At 38.1% G+C, this 20,569-nt stretch overlaps 1 protein-coding gene across 1 annotated transcript in view; it reads right to left on the reverse strand.

Moving 5' to 3' along the window:
* The window catches only part of LOC138081835 (transmembrane protease serine 11F-like), a 139,737-nt gene that overhangs the window by 43,034 nt on the left and 76,134 nt on the right, over positions 1-20,569 (reverse strand). The window lies entirely within an intron of this gene.

Genomic DNA, 20,569 nt, shown 5'->3' on the forward strand with positions numbered 1-20,569 from the left:
AGCCCAATCAAAAAATTGAAGAAGACCTAAACAGACATTTCTCCAAAGAACTCATCTGGATAGCTAATAAACAGATGAAAAGATGTATAACATCACTAATTATTAAAGAAATGCAAATCAAAACTACAATGAGGTACCACCTCACACTGGTAGGAATGGCCATCATCAAAATCTACAAACAATAAATGCTGGAGAGAGTATGGATAAAAGGAAACCCTCTTGCACTGTTGGTGGGAATATAAAGTTATATAGCCACTACTGAGAATAGTATGGAGATCCCTTAACAGAAAACCAGGAATAAAACTACCATATGATCCAGCAATCCCACTACTAGGCATATACCCTGAGGAAACCTAAATTTAAAAAGATACATGTACCCCAATGTTCATTGCAGCACTATTTACAATAGTCAAGACATGGAAGAAGCCCCAGATGTTCATCAACAGATGAATGGATGAGAAAATGTGGTACATATATACAATGGAATATTACAAGGAAAGAAATTGAGTCAGTTTTAGTAAAGTGGATGAATCTAGAGCCTGTTATACAGAGTGAAGCAAATCAGAAAGAGAAAAACAAATATTGTATATTAATGCATATATATGAAATCTAGAAAATGATACTGATGAACTTATTTGTAGGGCAGCAACAGAGACACTGACATAAACAGACTTGTGGACACAGTGGAGGAAGGAATGGGTGGGATGAATTGAGAGAGTAGTGTTGAAACATATACATTACCATATGTAAAATAGCCAGTGGGAATTTGCTCTTTGGTTCAGGGAGTTCAATCCCATGCTCTGTGACAACCTAGAGGGATGTGATGGGGTGGGAGGTGGGAGGGAGGTTGAAGGGAGGGAAGACATATGTATCCCTATGGTTGACTCATGTTGATATATGGCAGAAACCAACAAAACCTTGCAAAGTAGTCATCCTCCAATTAAAATAAAATTTTTTTTAAAGAGTAACAACATTGCTCTTGACGTTCTGACTACAGTTCTTCCCATTTTTATTAGTGAAACCACAAATTGCAAGTTATACTTGATAAGATTTCAGTCCCTACGGAAACTCATTTCCATTTTGCACTTGTTGTTGTTGCTCAGTCGCTAAGTTGTGTCTGACTCTTTGTAACCCCATGGACCACAGCATGCCAGGCCTCGCTTTCCTTCAATATCTCCCAGATTTGATCAGACTCATGACCCTTGAGATGGTGATGCCATCCACCAATCTCATCCTCTGTTGCTTCCCTCTTCTGCCCTCAATCTTTCCCAGCATCTGGATCTTTTCCAGTGAGTCAGCTCTTTACATCAGGTGGCCAAAGTATTGGAGTTTCAACATCCTTCAGTGTCAGACTTTATTTTTTGGGGCTCCAAAATCACTGCAGATGGTGACTGCAGTCATGAAATTAAAAGATGCTTACTCCTTGGAAGAAAAGTTATGACCAACCTAGACAGTATATTCAAAAGCAGAGACATTACCTTGCCGACTATGGTTCATCTAGTCAAGGCTATGGTTTTTCCAGTGGTCATGTATGGATGTGAAAGTTGGACTGTGAAGAAAGCTGAGCACCGAAGAATTGATGCGTTTGAACTGTGGTGTTGGAGAAGACTCTTGAGAGTCCCTTGGCCTGCAAGGACATCCAACCAGTCCATTCTGAAGGAGATCAGCCCTGGGATTTCTTTGGAAGGAATGATGCTAAAGCTGAAACTCCAATACTTTGGCCACCTCATGCGAAAATTTGACTCATTGGAAAAGACTCTGATGGTTGGAGGGATTGGGGGCAGGAGAAGAAGGAAAGAAACGACAGAGGATGAGATGGCTGGATGGCATCACGGACTCAATGGACATGAGTCTGAGTGAACTCCAGGAGTTGGTGATGAACAGGGAGGCCTGGCATGCTGTGATTCATGGGGTTGCAAAGAGTCGGACACGACTGAGTGACTGAACTGAACTGAATGAAAATTCCGGGTTGATTTTTTTTTAGAATTGACAGGTTTGATCTCCTTACTGTCCAAGGAACTCTTATGAGTCTTCAGCATCACAATTCAAAAGCATCAATTCTTTGGCACTCAGCCTTCTTTATGGTCCAACTCTCACATCTGTACATCACTATTGGAAAAACCATAACTTTGACTATATGGACTTTTGTCAGCAAAGTGATGTCTCTGCTTTTTAATATGGTGTCTAAGTTTGTCATAGATTACCTCCCAAGGAGCAAGCACCTTTTAATTTTGTGGCTGCTGTCAACCTCTGCAGTTATTTTGGAGCCCAAGAAAATAAAATCTGTCACTGCTTCCACATTTTCCCCTTCTATTTGCTGTGAAGTGATAGTACCAGATGCCATGAGCTTAGTATTTTGAATGTGGAGTTTTAAGCCAGATTTCACTCTTGTCTTTCACCCTCATCAAGAGTCTCTTTAGTTCCTCTTTGCTTTCTGCCATTGAAAGTGAAAGTTAGTCACACAGTTGTGTCTAACTCTTTGAAAACCCATGGACTGTAGCCTACCTGGCTCCTTTGTCCATGGAATTCTCCAGGCAAAACTACTGGAGTGGGTTGTCATTTCCTTCTCTGATTTCTGCCCTTAGAGTGGTATCATCTGCAAATGTGAGATTGTTGATATTTCTCTCAGCATTTTTGATTCTGGGTTTCCCTAATGACACAGTTGGTAAAGAATCTGCCTGCAATGCAGGAGACCCAGGTTTGATCCTTGGGTTGGGAAGATCCCCTCAAGAAGGAAATGGTACCCTAAACTAATACTCTTGCCTGGAGAATTCCATGGACAGAGGAGATAGACAGGCTACAGTCCATGGGACCGCAAAGAGTCAGACACGACTGTGCGACTTTCATTTTTCCACTTCCAACCTTGATGGCAGCTTGTGATTCATCCAGCCCAAAATTTCATATGATGTTCTCTGCATAGATGTTAAATAAGAAGGGTGAAAATATACAATCTTGATGTACTCCATTCTCAATTTTGAACTGGTCAGTTCCACGTCCAATTTTAATTATTGCTACTTGACTGGCATACAGGTTTCTCAGGAGACAGACAAGGTGGTCTGGTATTCCCATCTAAGAATTTTCCAATTTGTTGTGATCCACACAGTCAAGGGCTTTCCCATAGTCTATAAAGCAGGAGTAAATGTTTTTCTGGAATTCTCTTGCTTTCTCTATGATCCAATGAATGTTGACAATTTGATCTCTTGTTCCTCTGCCTTTTCTAAATCCAGATTGCACATTTCGAAGTTCTCCGTTGATTAGACTGAAGGATTTTGAACCTCATCTTGTTGACATCTGAAGTGAGCACAACTCTGTGCTAGCTTGAATACTCTTTGGCATTTCCCTTCTTTGGGATTGGAATGAACACTGACGTTTTCTAGTCCTATGGCCACTGCTGTTTTCCAAATTTGCTGACACATGGAGTGCAGCAGTTTAACTGCATTATATTTTAGGATTTGAAATAGCTCAGCTAGAATTCCATCACCTCCACTAGCTTTGTTCATAGTAAGGTTTCTTAACATGTGTACACCCATGGCGGATTCATGTTGATGTATGGCAAAACCAATACAATATTGTAAAGTAATTAGCCTCCAATTAAATAAATTTATATTAAAAAAAAAAAAGACCCACTTGGCTTCACACTCCAGGATATCTGACTGTAGGTGAGTGACCACACCATCATGGCTATATGAGACATTAAGATCTTCTTTGTATAGTTCTGTGTGTTTTTGCCACATCTTCTTAATATCTCCTGCTTCTCTGTGGTCATTACCATTTCTAACCTTCTTCATGCCCATCCTTGCATGAAATGTTCTCTTTTTTATCTCAGATTTTCTTGAATATATCTCTAGTCTTTCCCATTCTGTTTTTTTCCATCTAATTCTTTGCATTGTTCACTTAAGAAGGCTTTCTTATCTCTCCTTGCTATTCTCTGGTACTCTACATTCGGTTGGGTATATCTTTTCCTTTCTCCCTTGCCTTTCACATTTCCTCTTTTCTGGGTATTTGTAAAGCCTTCTCAGAAAATCTCTTTGCCTTCTTACATTTCTTTTCCTTTGAGATGTTCTTGGACACCACTTCCTGTACAGTGCTACAAACCTCCATCTATAGTTCTTCAGGGACTCTGTCTACCAGACCTAATCCCTTGAATCTATTCCTCACCTCCACTGTATAATCATAAGGGATTTGATTTAGGTCATACCTGAAGGGCCTAGTGATTTCCCCTACTTTCTTCAATTTAAGTCTGAATTTTGCAATAAAAAGTTCATGATCTGTGCCACAGTTAGCTCCAGGCCTTGTTTTTTGCTGAGTGTACACAGCTTCAATCTCTTTGGTTGCAAAGAACATAATCAGTCTGATTTCAGTATTGACCATCTGGAGATGTCCGTGTGTAGAGTCGTTTCTTGGGTTATTGGAAAATGCTGTTTGCTATGCCCAATGTATTCTTTTGACAAAACTCTGTTAGCTTTTGCCCTGTCTCATTTTGTCTCTTACCTATCCCAACTCATGTATTACCTGTCCACCCAAAATACCTTAAGTAATTTAAATTCTCTTTCTCCAACTTGAGAACTGGTATTTATTTGCTTTATGTTCCGAATCCCCAAATAGGATTCAATATTTAATATTTTACAAGTGAGATATTTTGGAGCAGTTTTTATGTTTTTAATTTTAACTTAAAAATTCTATCTTAATTTATTTGAACTTAAATCCTTTAAATGAGATGATCTTGAGAACATTCTTGAAATTATTCTAGAGCCCAAGAAGTTTAAAAATTTTAAAATATGTATTTAGGATGCTCATATTATAAATGAGGACATAGACATAGAAACAAGTAATCAATAGACAGTATGAACTATGCCAAAAGAAAATTTAGTACAAGAAGAGAAAGCAGCCTCTTAGAGTGCTGTGTCAGGGAGTTTTATCAAGAAAGAAACATGCTTAAAACTTTGATAAAAGTTGTCCAGGAATAAAAGAGAAGAAAGGAACAGAGGCAAAAAATAGTATGTGCAAAAAATAAAAATGAAAAACACTAGAGAGGTGAAACAGCATTTTGCAATAAAAATTATACTGGGAAAATACATACATAAAATAAGAATTTTGCCCTTAAACAATTATGTCTTCCAAAGTATATCCATGATGGCAGGTCTTTCACAGCATTATTGTACTCAAAAGAGGACATGTTAAGGCTGGAGGGTTGAACCAGCTCATAAGGAGTCTTATAACCCAAAGTAAAGAGCTTGAAATTTATTCTGTCGAAGGTGAGGTGACAAACCAATAAAAGTTTTAGTTAGGCTGAGAATTTAGAATAATTTCAGAGGTATGAATGAAATTTACAGCAAGAGTGCAGATGGAAAGACCAGTTTAGATGTCATTTTGAAGGTCCAGGAGAAAGGGCAATGGCTTGAACTAAGGCTGAGGCAGTAAGTAGGGTGGAGAGAAGAAAATGGATTTTGCTCTAGTCCTTGAGCTTTGTTGATTTCTTAGCTGCCAGACAAAGAAAAGATTAATGGCTCCCTTGTTTCCATGATAGTGCCTCCAGGCAAGATGAGGAAAATTAAATGAAGAAAAAGTGTTTCCAATGTAGACATAAATATTGTTAATAATGAGCAGTGTATGTTCCTCATATTTGGTCTCAAATGGGAAGTATCCAGTTTGCATCTTCTCTTTGACTCATTTTATTTTAATTTTGTCACGAACACATGTTTGTATGACTCTAATAAAAGTAACTATTAAAGTTGATATCACACAGCCCAGAAACAATTAAAAAAAAAAGTTACTTCTGTCTCCACATAAGTAATATATTCCTTCTCATTCATAACTGAAATCTCCAGCTCCAAAATCTATAACATTAAGTATTCTCAATTGTTTAGTTATAGATATTTTGTTTGCTGCAATTTAAAAAAATTCTCACTTCATTTTCCTGTAAGTTTTGTCAGTTTGGTTTTAGTACTCTGGGCCCTTCAGAAAGCAAAAAATGAGAAAAATCAAATTTATGGGGATGTTATTAATCATGATATTACATCATGATAACTCTATCATATGAAGGAGTTTTTTTATCATGGCCATATTTAATTTTTTTTCTTTTTTTTTCCAGGTTTTTTTTTTGTGTGTGTGCTCTTTATTTTTTATTTTTTTACTTTACAATACTGTATTGGTTTTGCCATACATTGACATGAATCCACCACGGGTGTATATGAGTTCCCAATCCTGAACCCCCCTCCTGCCACCCTCCCCATATTTAATTTTAAAATGAGTTTTGTTTGGTAATCAGCTATTCTCAGTCTGTTACAGCTGGAATATAGACTTTTTGTCTCACGTGGAAGCCTAAATTTTAACCAAATACTCATTTCCATGTTTTGAAGTAGAGCTGGAGGGAGCATTATGCAGACACCAGATAATTATAAAGGAAGTGGTTTATCCTAATAGAGAAAAATAAAGTGGTAAAAAATAAACAAAGCATTCAGGAAATTTAAAGAAGTTTATTAGCTAGACTGTTATGAAATGTTTGTATGAGCATAATATACAAAATGCATTCAAGGCAGTTTTAAGTGTGCAATGAACTTTGAGAACTTGGCTATGATAAATTGGATTTTTTCAAAATGTATAACTGGTTCAAACTTTGAAAAAATATTACTTTATTTTAGTTACTTATATTCCCTTTACATTATTCCCATATGTTTATTCTGATTTGTAGATTACAATGATTTACTCATCGAATGTGATTCAGACAATAAGGGGAACTTTTTACTGTTTTTAATAGTGCCTAGTATTTGATCTGTTTAAAAGAGAATTAAGCCTAAGTTTGTGCTTTTAAAAAAATGCATTAAAATGAACAAAATACAGGAACTAATGCCAATATCACTGATGAACATAGATGCAAAAATCCTCAACAAAATTCTAGCAATTAGAATCCAACAACACTTTAAAAAGATCATACACCATGACCAAGTGGGCTTTATCCCAGGGATGCAAGGATTCTTCAATATCCGCAAATCAATCAATGTAATTCACCACATTAACAAATTGAAAAATAAAAGCCATATGATTATCTCAATAGATGCAGAGAAGGCCTTTGACAAAATTCAACATCCATTTATGATAAAAACTCTCCAGAAAGCAGAAATAGAAGCAACATACCTCAACATAATAAAAGCTATCTATGAAAAACCCACAGCAAACATTATCCTCAATGGTGAAAAATTGAAAGCATTTCCCCTAAAGTCAGGAACAAGACAAGGGTGCCCACTTTCACCACTACTATTCAACATAGTTCTGGAAGTTTTGGCCACAGCAATCAGAGCAGAAAAAGAAATAAAAGGAATCCAAATTGGAAAAGAAGAAGTAAAACTTTCACTGTTTGCAGATGACATGATCCTCTACATAGAAAACCCTAAAGACTCCACCAGAAAATTACTAGAGCTAATCAATGAATATAGTAAAGTTGCAGGATATAAAATCAACACACAGAAATCCCTTGCATTCCTATACACTAATAATGAGAAAATAGAAAAAGAAATTAAGGAAACAATTCCATTCACCATTGCAATGAAAAGAATAAAATAGTTAGGAATATATCTACCTAAAGAAACTAAAGACCTATATATAGAAAACTATAAAACACTGATGAAAGATATCAAAGAGAACACTAATAGATGAAGAAATATACCATGTTCATGGATCGGAAGAATCAATATAGTGAAAATGAGTATACTACCCAAAGCAATTTACATATTCAATGCAATCCCTATCAGGCTACCAGCCATATTTTTCACAGAACTAGAACAAATAATTTTAAGATTTGTGTGGAAATACAACAAAAAACCTCGAATAGCCAAAGCAATCTTGAGAAAGAAGAATGGAACTGGAGGAATCAACTTGCCTGACTTCAGGCTCTACTACAAAGCCACAGTCATCAAGACAGTATGGTACTGGCACAAAGACAGACATATAGATCAATGGAACAAAATAGAAAGCCCAGAGATAAATCCACACACCTATGGACACCTTATCTTTGACAAAGGAGGCAAGAATATACAATGGAGTAAAGACAATCTCTTTAACAAGTGATGCTGGGAAAACTGGTCAACCACTTGTAAAAGAATGAAACTAGATCACTTTCTAACACCATACACAAAAATAAACTCAAAATGGATTAAAGATCTAAATGTAAGACCAGAAACTATAAAACTCCTAGAGGAGAACATAGGCAAAACACTCTCCGACATAAATCACAGCAGGATCCTCTATGATCCACCTCCCAGAATTCTGGAAATAAAAGCAAAAATAAACAAATGGGATCTAATTAAAATTAAAAGCTTCTGCACAACAAAGGAAAATATAAGCAAGGTTAAAAGACAGCCTTCAGAATGGGAGAAAATAATAGCAAATGAAACAACTGACAAACAACTAATCTCAAAAATATACAAACAACTTATGCGGCTCAATTCCAGAAAAATAAACGACCCAATCAAAGAATGGGCCAAAGAACTAAATAGACATTTCTCCAAAGAAGACATACGGATGGCTAACAAACACATGAAAAGATGCTCAACATCACTCATTATTAGAGAAATGCAAATCAAAACCACAATGAGGTACCACTTCACACCAGTCAGAATGGCTGCGATCCAAAAATCTGCAAGCAATAAATGCTGGAGAGGGTGTGCAGAAAAGGGAACCCTCCTACACTGTTGGTGGGAATGCAAACTAGTACAGCCACTATGGAGAACAGTGTGGAGAATCCTTAAAAAAAATTGCAAATAGAACTACCTTATGACCCAGCAATCCCACTGCTGGGCATACACACCAAGGAAACCAGAATTGAAAGAGACACATGTACCCCAATGTTCATCGCAGCGCTGTTTATAATAGCCAGGACATGGAAACAACCTAGATGTCCATCAGCAGATGAATGGATAAGAAAGCCTTGGTACATATACACAATGGAGTATTACTCAGCCATTAAAAAGAATTCATTTGAATCAGTTCTGATGAGATGGATGAAACTGGAGCCGATTATACAGAGTGAAGTAAGCCAGAAAGAAAAACACCAATACAGTATACTAACACATATATATGGAATTTAGAAAGATGGCAACGATGATCCTGTATGCAAGACAGCAAAAAAGACACAGATGGGTATAACGGACTTTTGGACTCAGAGGGAGAGGGAGAGGGTGGGATGATTTGGTAGAATGGCATTGTAACAGGTATACTATCATGTAAGAATCGAATCCCCAGTCTATGTCTGATGCAGGATACAGCATGATTGGGGCTGGTGCATGGTGATGACCCAGAGAGATGTTATGGGGAGGGAGGTGGGAGGGGGGTTCATGTTTGGGAACGCATGTACACCCGTGGTGGATTCATGTCAATGTATGGCAAAACCAAACTAAAATAAAGTAAAAATAAAATTTTTTTAAAAAAAATAAATAAATAAAATTTAAAAAAAGAAATAAAACTTGAGTGATTACACAAATGAAGTATGTATGGAAACAGCACTAGAAAAAGTAGGACATTCAGCATCAGAAATCTAAGGTTCAAGTCTTTGGTCGTATATTGATCCTTTTATGTTGATGCTCTGATTCTAAGAATCCCTTGTCTATCAAATTAGAGTGATGATATCTGCCCCCCCCTCCATTTTAATGTGATTGTGTTTTAAGAAAGTATATATGAGACATTTCCTAATTCTGAAGAACTATATGAACAGATATTGTCAGAAACTAGAAGCGTGAGAAAAGTGAAACTGAAGTCTCTCTGTCGTGTCTGACTCTTTGAGACCCCGCGGACTGTAGCCTACCAGGCTACTCCGTCCATGGGCTTCTCCAGGCAAAAATACTGGAGTGGGTTGCTCCGTCTCCAGGAGAGCTTACCGACCCAGGGATCCAACCTGCGTCTTCCGCATTGCAGGCAGACACTTTACCCTCTGAGCCACAATAATCAGTTCAGCTCAGTCCAGTTGTTCAGTCGTGTCCGACTCTTTGCGACCCCATGAATCACAGCACACCAGGCCTCCCTGTCCATCACCAACTCCCGGAGTTCACTCAGACTCACATCCATCTAGTCAGTGATGCCATCCAGCCATCTCATCCTTTGTCATCCCCTTCTCCTCCTGCCCCCAATCCCTCCCAGCATCAGAGTCTTTTCCAATGAGTAAACTCTTCGCATGAGGTGGCCAAAGTATTGGAGCTTCAGCTTTAGCATCATTCCTTCCAAAGAAATCCCAGGGCTGATCTCCTTCAGAATGGACTGGTTGGATCTCCTTGCAGTCCAAGGGACTCTCAAGAGTCTTCTCCAACACCACAGTTCAAACGCACCAATTCTTCAGCACTCAGCTTTCTTCACAGTCCAACTCTCACATCCATACATTACCACTGGAAAAACCATAGCCTTGACTAGACGGACCTTTGTTGGCAAAGTAATGTCTCTGCTTTTCAATATGCTATCTAGGTTGGTCATAACTTTTCTTCTGAGGAGTAAGCGTCTTTTAATTTCATGGCTGCAGTAATAGATTACTCTAATACTCGGCATCTAATGCTAATAATACCTAGCATAATTCCTGACATAAATGTCACTGCTCTTGGATGAATGAATGAATGATGAATGAAAGAATTTCAGTCTAGGTCCTACATCCAGAAAAATTACTTGTATATAAAAGCTAAACAATTCTAAAATGTGTTATTATCAATACTTACCAAACAATTATATCACAAACACTATGTTTTAGACACTAATCATTATTGAATACACAGTAAATAAAATGAAAACACATTATCCTTGCTGTCATAGTGTTTGCAGTCTAGAAGAGAGGAAAGATAAAACTAGTAAGCATAGAGATCCTTAAAAGTTGGGATAAGAGCTTAGAAGAAGTTCAATAAGATATCTGTGGTTGAAAATAAGATTTTATAGATTAGGTTGGGAGAGAGGGAGTACTTGAAAAAAGTAATGGAGTCCTCTGTGTGAAAATTATCTTAATGCTGGGATGAAGTGTGAGGAGAATGTGTAGGATTGTTGCAAGTCTCTCAGGCAGATAGAACGTGTGTGAAGAGCTTGCATTAGAAAATAATTTGGGTGTTTGGAATTGGTAATTAAAAAATATTATGAATAAGAAATTATAAACCAATGAACATTTCTTGGCTTTAAATATTGTTAATATTAATAGAAATATTTTGGTTTCTTTAGCATAAGAAATTTATTCTATATTACTACAGAGATAGCTCCTATTTGTATTTCTCCTTTTTCTAAACATATGCTGCCATTTCATTTCTATGACTTACTCACAGACCAAGAGAGGTATGTTAAAAAAAGTCAGTCTTAAAACACCTTCCTCTCTAAACAGTCTCACAAATGTTTTGATCAAGATAGCAAATATAAAACCTATGACTTCCTCCTCCAAAATGCAGCTGTGTAGATTAGAAATTAAGCCTAAGAGTTATATCCTTTTTTAGAGACAGGTTCTCTAATGATAAGTGCAATAATCATACTTAAATAAACAGGTGAGAGAATTTGCCCCTTCCCAATCACTACTTGCAATGAGCTCTGTAATTAGTATATCAAAAATAGCTGATAATTGGACATATGACAAATAATTATTGAGAGGCCTACAGCTAGTTCAGTCTTGAAATTTTAGGTTTGTTTAAGCAATTGAAACAGGTGCTTTCCCAGTTTCCTTTACAGAACTTTTCTTAAAATGGAGACTTTAAAGAAAAATTTGATTGGGGTTCTAACTAGTTTAAATAGCACTGTGCAGAAATGGGCACAGTGCTATTTATATATTTCATTATATATTACATTAAATAACATGGATCTCATGCCCTGCAGCTGATCCTCATTGCTTATATATTTTACATATAGTAGTTTATATCTTTTAATAATAATATACTCCTAACCTGTCACTCCTTCTTTCTCCCCTTTGGTAGTATAAGTTTTTTTTTCTTGTATGTCAAAACAACTAAGCAGATAGGACTTTTTTATGTTAGGCACACAGGGGCAATTGTTGTATGAGTAAGACAAGCCTCAATATGCTATGCTGTGCTCAGTCACTAAGTCGTGTCTGACTCTTTGCGATTCCATTGACTATATAGCCTGCCAGGCTCCTCTGTCCATGAGATTTTCCAGGTAAGAATATTGGAGTGAGTTGTCATCTCCTTCTCCAGGGGATCTTCTGGACCCAGGGATCCAACCAACCCATGTCTCCTAAATTGGCAGGCAGATTCTTTACCACTGAGCTACCATAGAATAAGTTATTCAAAAGTCAGTGAGATATGCAACTACGTTTATGAGTCATAGTATTTTGCATCTAAAGAGCAATGAGTTACAAATAAGTCATGACAAAGAAGATGCGTAAAATAACCTATTAGTGGATTGTACAAATCACAGGAGAACACTCATGATAAGAGAGGTTGCTCCAAGCAAGAGTAAAATATCCTTAACCACCAAACATCACTATCAGATATTCTCTGGGTGACATAATTGAAGATTCAGATGACAAAGGATTACTTTAAAATTTATATTCAGGATTTATTTTCTGCCTTTTTTCCTTGATACAACTTCAGTCACTAATTTGAGACACTTCATAGCATGTGGTTTGGCACAGTACTATGTGCCCCTTTTTAAACTTAATCCCTTAGTGCTTTAGTTTATTCAGTTATAAAATTGAAATTTGAGCCAATTCATTATTTGAGCCAGCTTGTTACTGACATATCATTATTGGCACTACTTTCCCCATTTCTAGACTTCACAATACAGTTGGTGTGTGTGTGCTCAAGTGCACATGTATGTGTTTGATTTTCTAAGATTATTTCACCAGAGGCATTAATATATTGTTGAATAATTGTGTGTTGGTTTAGCGTTGATGGACTATTTCTCAGCTTCTCTGAACTCATTGTACATATTGCTTTCCAGGGTAATATATATGTGAGACATATATATATATACTTATATTAAAAATGATATATATATATGAGACATATTAAACATATAATATATATATATCACAAATAAATCATGTTTAACTTTTTTATAATAGACATACTTCAGATCTATGTACTACAGTACTTTATGGATTCAGATGCAAAGCTTTGTAAACTTGGGTATTATCAATATCTACTGTGTCTAAACTCCAATTAGATTAGAAGGTTTCCCAGTCCTTTTCTCACCCACAGTCTTGCTATGAGTATTAAGTTCATGGTAAAGGTCCTAAAACTATTTATTAATAATAAGACAATTGGCTTATTCATGTTAAACATGTCAGGTGTTCCTAGGCAAAACTTTGGTAGTACTGAACTTGGAACATACCCAGAGCCACGTGACACATGATCAGGTCAGTAGGGTTGTCACATGCCCTTTCGTTATACTTATTTCAATTCTATTTAAGAACCTTTTATTACATGCCTAATATATTCCAAGCACTGGGTGGGGATACACAAATTTAAAAACGAAACAAGGGCACAGACTTAGTATTCAAAGGGCTTATGGTAGAGTAGAAAGACATAATAAAATCCACAGAGTGTCATAGGAAAATAATAGATCTACCAAGTATTATAATAAGGAACAGAGAATTGACTAATAAAAGTTGTTTGGAAAAAGTATAGAAATAGATACAGGTAAGACTTCTCAGATACTATGACAGTTGGGTCAACCCTTGAGGGCTACAGGAAGTTCTTCAGCATGTGATACAGGTTAAACATATCCTTCCCATTTTACTCCTTGCTTACAGGCAGAACAAATTCTCATGATCATATTCTCATTATTCTTTTAAAACAGAAATATGACCATAGAATTTATTTGGAAGTCAAAGAAAACTACATGATTAATAGCATTTTCCACTACTACTGAAAAGAAAATTTGATGAAACTGACAAAAGAGAACAATTCACAGAAGATGAGAAGTGGAAAGAGTTTAAGAAAATCTGGGGAACCATTTTGGTAGTTTAAACAGTCTAATTTACTTCAGCTATGGCAGTGCAGTTCTCTTTGGAAGATTTCTTTCTATGGGAGGACTGTTAATAACACTGGAAAACATGTCAGAAACATTGGCAAAATGATGTGTAGTTAAAAACAGGAGCTGATTGGATTGCTGCACCACTTAAATGATCCAGATATCTAGGTAGTGATGACACTGGTATTTTCATGACAAGGCAAAATCTGTCTCAAACTTGATAAAAATTCCAAAGACAGAAGTCACAAATCAAAGGGCAATGGAAAGAAATGTCTTTGGTTTTGTCCAAAAGACACATGTCATATTCTGTAAATGTCATGGTAATAAGTGACTGCAGAAGCTCAAGGAGCTGGCAAAATGGGGAGAAACTGGGGGAATTTCAAGTATGAGTTAGTCATCAAAATTAAGTTCCCCACCAGCCAGATATGACTGGCTTGACAGGCAACAGAGGAGGGCAAAGTTGCAGAGTGTGGGCAGAAATTGCATAGCATTGTAACCCTTTGCTGCAATGTGTGCTCTGTATATGGGGGGAAGGGAGGAGAAGGCAGGATGCTAGTCTTGTTAAATCCTATTTATATAGTACAATACAGTATAAAAGTATGTGAGATATGTCAGGATATCACAAAAATGTCATATGTTTTACAAAAATTCCTTAAAATAAATGTTTAAGACCTGTAAATTCTAGAGCCAGCCTAAGATCTATTCCCCTTTATACCTGACCTTCAAAATCATGATTGCCATCTTATCAGCACCCAGAAGCAACCTCCTCCCATGCTATAATATCAGCAAGTTCAGTCCTACCTCTGAAAGCAGCTACATAAACAATATTTACTAATTTAATTTAGTTGCTTATGCTACAAATATGAGCGACATTTCTATGGTTTCCCTGTGTCCTTCAAAGATATGCCAGAGAATACATAAACTGAGGTGGGAATTCAGTCCTGCTCCTGCCAGGGATGACGGTGGGAGCCCAGAGTGCCTTTTTCCTGCCTGAAAATGGGCAGCAATGGGAGGCCAGGCGCTGAGCAGTCTGAAGGGGCAGAGATAATTCAGAGACGGTTGTTAGAAGTCTGAGAGTGTAACTGCAGGAGTGCATCTGTGTTCTTTGCCCCGTGCCAGGAGTCGGAAATGGTTACTACAAAAATTACCTTAGAATGATCACATTTTTTGCCTCAAGAAGACTTATGGCTACTATAACTATCAAGCACACTGCACACTTTGATTTTATTCATTAACTCACCACATTTTCATTGAGTATTGACTTATTTCAGACACTATTTTAGATAGTAGGGATATAGTAGGACTGAGGATATCTTCTCTGCCTTCATGTCTCCAGGTGGGAAGGACAGACAGTGAGCAATAAATAAATCTACTCATAAATGGAAAGTGCGTGGTAAGAGGATAGTGAATGAACAGGGATGCAGAGGGATTAAACAGATTAGTGGAGACATCTCGGCACAAGTAACATCTAAGTGGAGATATGAACAAGCGCAGGATGGAATCATTCAGATATCAGGGGAGAAAGTATTGCAAGCAAAGGAAATGGTAAGTTCAAGTGTTTTGAAGTGAGGGAGACTTGGGGTATTTGCAGAAGAGCCATAGTGTCAATAAGGCCACTGGGGCAGTGAACAAGGAGAAGCAGGGGGAAAGATGAGGTTGAAGAGGGTCTTAGTGCCAGTTTATACTCTCTCAGGCCATAAGGAACCCTTTATGTTATTCTGAATAAGAAAGAAAGACATTATAGAATATTGGTCAGGGGAGTGTCATGATTGTTTCAAAGAATCACTGTGTTAAGAATACTCTGATGGAGGCTAGGGGTAACATGAGGGTAGAAACAGGGAAACTGGTTAGGGGACTACCATAGTGGTTCATGGGACACGTGATGGTGGCTAGGACTGAGATATTAGCAGTGAGGAGATCAGAATTTATAATTAGATTCAGAATGTATTTTGAAAGAAGAGCTGACAGAATGCTGATGAACAGGTCATAGAATGTGAAAGAAAGAGGTTAGGAATATTGCAACACATTTTTGCCTGGGGAACAAAACATTTTGCAGGCCATGAGACCTCTTTCTCAAAGTAATGCTTATCTGGAACTCTGATGTGTAACACCAATTTTAAACAGAGCCGTTTCTGGGATGCAGAGGGCATACAGAACTCTCAGTCAGTTCAGTCACTCAGTCGTGTCTGACTCTTTGCGACCCCATGAATCGCAGGACACCAGACCTCCCTGTCCATCACCAACTCCCGGAGTTTACCCAAATTCATGTCCATCCAGTCGGTGACCAACCAGACATTTCATCCTCTGTCGTCCCCTTCTCCTCCTGCCCTCAGTCTTTCCCAGCATCAAGGTCTTTCCAATGAGTCAACTCTTTACATGAGGTGGCCAAAGTATTAAAGTTTCAGCATCAGCATCAGTCCTTCCAAAGAAATCCCAGGGCTGGTCTCCTTTAGAATGGACTGGTTGGATCTCCTTGCAGTCCAAGGGACTCTCAAGAGTCTTCTCCAACACCACAGTTCAAACGTATCAATTCTTCGGTGCTCAGCCTTCTTCACAGTTCAACTCTCACATCTATACATGACCATTGGAAAAATCATAGCCTTAACTAGACGGACCTTTGTTGGTAAAGTAATGTCTCTGCTTTTGAATATGCTATCTAGGTTGGTCATAACTTTCCTTCCAAGGAGTAAGCGTCTCTTAATTTCATGGCTGCAATCACCATCTGCAGTGATTTTGGAGCCCCCCAAAATAAAGTCTGACACTGTTTCCACTGTTTCCCCATCTATTTCTCATGAAGTGATGGGACCAGATGCCATGATCTTAGTTTTCTGAATGTTGAGCTTTAAGCCAACATTTTCACTCTCCTCTTTCACTTTCATCAAGAGGCTTTTTAGTTCCTCTTCATTTTCTGCCATAAGGGTGGTGTCATCTGCATATCTGAGGTTATTGATATTTCTCCCGGCAATCTTGATTCCAGCTTGTGCTTTATCCAGCCCAGCATTTCTCATGATGTACTCTGCACATAAGTTAAATAAGCAGGGTAACAATATACAGCCTTGATGTACTCCTTTTCCCATTTGGAACCAGTCTGTTGTTCCATATCCAGTTCTAAACGCTGCTTCCTGACCTGCATACAGATTTCTCAAGAGGCAGGTCAGGTGGTCTGGTATTCCCATCTCTTTCAGAATTTTCCACAGTTTATTGTGATCCACATAGTCAAAGGCTTTGGCATAGTCAATAAAGCAGAAATAGATATTTTTCTGGAACTCTCTTGCTTTTTTCCATGATCCAGCGGATGTTGGCAATTTGATCTCTGGTTCCTCTGCCTTTTCTAAAATCAGCTTGAACATCTGAAAGTTCACGGTTCATGTACTGCTGAAGCCTGGCTTGGAGAATTTTGAGCATTACTTTACTAGCGTGTGAGATGAGTGCATATATGGATGCCAGAGTTGGACTGTGAAGAAAGCTGAGTGCCGAAGAATTGATGCTTTTGAACTGTGGTGTTGGAGAAGACTCTTGAGAGTCCCTTGCACTGCAAGGAGATCCAACCAGTCCATTCTGAAGGAGATCAGCCCTGGGTGTCCTTTGGAAGGAATGATGCTAAAGCTGAAGCTCCAGTACTTTGGCCACCTCATGGAAAAAGTTGACTCATTGGAAAAGACGCTGATGCTGGGAGGGATTGGGGGCTGGAGGAAAAGGGGATGACAGAGGTTGAGATGCCTGGATGGCATCATCGACTCGATGGACATGAGTTTGAGTGAACTCCAGGAGTTGGTGATGGACGGGAGGCCTGGCGTGCTGCGATTGATGGGGTCGCAAAGAGTCGGACACGACTGAGTGACTGAACTGAACTGGACTGAACTGAACTGAAATAAACACAATTGTGTGGCAGCTTGAGCATTCTTTGGCATTGCCTTTCTTTGGGACTGGAATGAAAACTGACCTTTGCCAGTCCTGTGACCGCTGCTGAGTTTTCCAAATTTGCTGGCATATTTAGTGCAGCACTTTCACAGCATCATCTTTCAGGATTTGAAAGAGCTTAACTGGAATTCCATCACCTCCACTAACTTTGTTCATAGTGATGCTTCCTAAGGCCCACTTGACTTCACATTCCAGGCTGTCTGGCTCTCAGTAAGTGATCATGCCATCATGATTATCTGGGTCATGAAGATCTCTTTTGTACAGTTCTTCTGTGTATTCTTGCCACCTCTTCTTAATATCTTCTGCTTCTGTTGGGTCCATACCATTTCTGTCCTTTATTAAGACCATCTTTGTATGAAATATTCCCTTGGTATCTCTAATTTGTTGACGAGATCTCTAGTGTTTCCCATTCTGTTGTTTTCCTCTATTTCTTTGCATTGATCACTGAGGAAAGCTTTCTTATCTCTCCTTGCTATTCTTTGGAACTCTGCATTCAAATGGGAATATCTTTCCTTTTCTCCTTTGCTTTTCACTTCTGTTCTTTTCACAGCTATTTGTAAGGCCTCCCCAAACAGCCATTTTACTTTTTTGCATTTCTTTTCCATGGAGATGGTCTTGATCCCTGTCTCCTGTACAGTGTCACAAACCTCCATCCATAGTTCATCAGGCATTCTATCTATCAGATCTAGTCCCTTAAATCTATTTCTCACTTCCATTGTATAATCATAAGGGATTTGATTGAGGTCATACCTGAATGGCCTAGTGGTTTTCCCTATTTTCTTCAATTTAAGTCTGAATTTGACAATAAGGAGTTCATGATCTGAGCCACAGTCAGCTCCTACTCTTGTTTTTGCTGACTATGTAGAGCTTTTCCATCTTTGGCTGCAAAGAATAAAATGAATCTGATTTCGGTGTTGACCATCTGGTGATGTCCACGTGTAGAGTCTTCTCTTGTGTTGTTGGAAGAGTGTGTTTGCTATGACCAGTGCGTTCTCTTGGCAAAACTCTATTAGACTTTGCCCTGCTTCATTCTGTATTCCAAGGCCAAATTTGCCTGTTATTCCAGGTGTTTCTTGACTTCCTGCTTTTGCATTCCAGTCCCCTAGAATGAAAAGGACATCTTTTTTTGTGTGTTAGTTCTAAAAGTTCTTGTACGTCTTCATAGAACCATTCAACTTCAGCTTTTTCAGCATTACTGGTTGGGCCATAGGCTTGGATTACTGTGATATTGAATGGTTTGCCTTGGAAACAAACAGAGATCATTCTGTTGTTTTTGAGATTGCATCCAAGTACTACATTTCAGACTCTTTTTTGACCATGATGGCTACTCCACTTCTTGTAAGGGATTCCTGCCCACAGTAGTAGATATCATGGTATAGAACTCTACCAGTACATAATTTCCCCACTGAGGCACAGGTGTAGGAACTAACTTCTGACTTTCATCATGACACACAATTTTTTTAATGTAACCCTAAAGGTCCCATACAATGGAGTCCTTGGCAGCCTGATCTGTCACACAGCCCCTTCTCATCTCTAACATCTAAGTCTACAGCCTTTGCCTGCCATAAACCTAGAGGACACCTTATCACTTTTAAACTGTCCCTCTCTACCATCTTTCCAGTGTATGAAAATCCTGGGCAGGCTTTGACCTGTAAGAAAGGAACCAGCAAGGTGAGCAGTAGATATAAACATGAGCCATGTATTCCCTCCCTGTCCCAGGGCCTCAGAAGAGGAAGGAAAGTCTGGGATCTAGAGAAGTCATCTTTAATAGAGGGACCTGCTTCCTGAGACTGGTTGCAGATACAAATATATTTTTAAGTCTGGGAGTAGGGATATGAAGATGCCTTTCTTGATTTTCCCCAGGAATCCATATGAAAGCTTAGAATTCATAGTTGAGCATAACTTATAATGAATCTGCTCAGTCAACCATGCCACAGTGTCCTGTATTATATCACTACTATGCTGTACAGTCATCCAGCATATTCTTGAAACACTTCCTCCCTAGTTTTCTGAGGAAATTTCTTTCACCTTTGAATAAACTGATGGTGATTTTTAGAAATGCATCCGTAAACTTTATATCCATTATGCCGGTTATATTTCCTTAGGATCACACAAAATGGATCTAACCCTTCTGTCACATGCGATTCATTCAACAAGTTCTTACTGAGCACCTACTGTGTGCCTAGCACAGTTACATACACTGGGGTATTTGCTGATGAATAAATCTAGGTACTTGTTGTGACATAAAATCAGGTGAACTTTTTCCAGTTCTTTCTACCAGTGGGCCAAATCTTTTTACTGCTTTGGGAAAACAATGAGACATGTTAAGAAAGTATTTCTCATCATCTCTTAGTACCTGAGAAATGTTAATAGGAATTATATAGCAGGTGAATAGAAATGATGAAAGCAGAGCTCCCAGAGAATTTTGTAAGCACACTTTTTTCATTCAGTATCTTTTTGTCTTTGTTTTAAAAATCAACCAAGTGATGCTTCTCAAAATTAAAAACAAACCAAGAGTTTACGTTTGAATAAAGTCATATATTAATTTGACTAGGTAACACAATGGAAAGGAGGATGAGTTGGCTAAGGGTCTTTTGAAATACAAAAGACAAGAAATTTTCTGAAGACTCTATGACCAACTTTATTTATATAAAGTGTGACCAATATTTTTCAAACCTTTAAGATCACTCTTAGGTGACTTTCTCTTTGGGCA

Source organism: Capricornis sumatraensis, chromosome 7 (assembly GCF_032405125.1).
Source record: "Capricornis sumatraensis isolate serow.1 chromosome 7, serow.2, whole genome shotgun sequence".
Lineage (NCBI taxonomy): Eukaryota > Metazoa > Chordata > Mammalia > Artiodactyla > Bovidae > Capricornis > Capricornis sumatraensis.